At 36.9% G+C, this 1,395-nt stretch overlaps 1 protein-coding gene across 1 annotated transcript in view; it reads right to left on the reverse strand.

The window, feature by feature from the left end:
• LOTGIDRAFT_146967 (hypothetical protein) overlaps positions 1 to 1,395 on the reverse strand; it is a gene marked incomplete at both ends in the record, with an annotated part of 9,138 nt that overhangs the window by 5,106 nt on the left and 2,637 nt on the right. The gene's annotated exons all lie outside the window — the stretch shown is intronic.

Genomic DNA, 1,395 nt, shown 5'->3' on the forward strand with positions numbered 1-1,395 from the left:
AGAGTGAGCATGAGTTGCACAATATAGCTAATAGAGTAAAACGTCAGGTCAGACACGATATTTCGGTGAAAAATTATCCGATCATCATGAAAATCGATAGATCATCATGAAAATCAATAGGGATCATCTTCATAACGACATAGACATACAAAATAAAAATCAAAAGAATCTGTAAAGAATTGTAGCCTGTAGAGTGAGCACAAGTTGCACAATATAGCTAATAGAGTAAAACGTCAAGTCAGACAGGATATTTCGGTAAAAAATTATCCCATCATCACGAAAATCAATAGGGATCATCTTCATAATGACATTGACACACAAAATAAAAATCAAAAGAATCTGTAAAAAATTGTAGTCTGTAGAGTGAGCACGAGTTGCACAATATAGCTAATAGAGAAAAACGTCAAGTCAGACACAATATTTCGGTGAAAAATTATCCGATCACCACGAAAATCAATAGGGACCACCTTCATAACAACATTGACATACAAAATAAAAATCAAAAGAATCCATAAAGAACTGTAGCCTGTAGAGTGAGCACGAGCCAAATGTGAACGGACGGACGGACCGACCGACGGACCAACGGACCGACGGGTTGATTACAATATACGCCCATCTTACGTGTGGGCGTATAACAACAGAAGATGAGGACAGTTGCAAATAAAACAACAGAAGATGAGGACAGTTACAGATAAAACAACAGAAGATGAGGACAGTTACAGATAAAACAACAGAAGATGAGGACAGTTGCAAATAAAAAGATAGCTTGCCAGGCAAGGTAACATACGCCCACTGGCAGCTGTCAGAAATGATTAAACAGTCTTTAGTGACTACAAGGTTGCACAATATAGCTAATAGAGTGAAACGTCAAGTCAGACACGATATTTCGGTGAAATATTATCCAATCATAGCGAAAATCAATAGGGATCATCTTCATAATGACATTGACATACAAAATAAAAATCAAAAGAATCTGTAAAGAATTGTAGCCTGTAGAGTGAGCACGAGTTGCACAATATAGCTAATAGAGAAAAACGTCAAGTCAGACACAATATTTCGGTGAAAAATTATCCCATCATCACGAAAATCAATAGGGATCATCTTCATAATGACATTGACACACAAAATAAAAATCAAAAGAATCTGTAAAACATTGTAGCCTGTAGAGTGAGCACGAGTTGCACAATATAGCTAATAGAGAAAAACGTCAAGTCAGACACAATATTTCGGTGAAAAATTATCCGATCATCACAAAAATCAATAGGGATCATCTTCATAACAACATTGACATACAAAATAAAAATCAAAAGAATCCATAAAGAACTGTAGCCTGTAGAGTGAGCAAGAGCCACATGTGAACGGACGGACGGGCGGACAGACGAACGGACCGACGGA

The sequence above is a fragment of the Lottia gigantea genome (genome assembly GCF_000327385.1).
Source record: "Lottia gigantea unplaced genomic scaffold LOTGIsca_1602, whole genome shotgun sequence".
NCBI lineage: Eukaryota > Metazoa > Mollusca > Gastropoda > Lottiidae > Lottia > Lottia gigantea.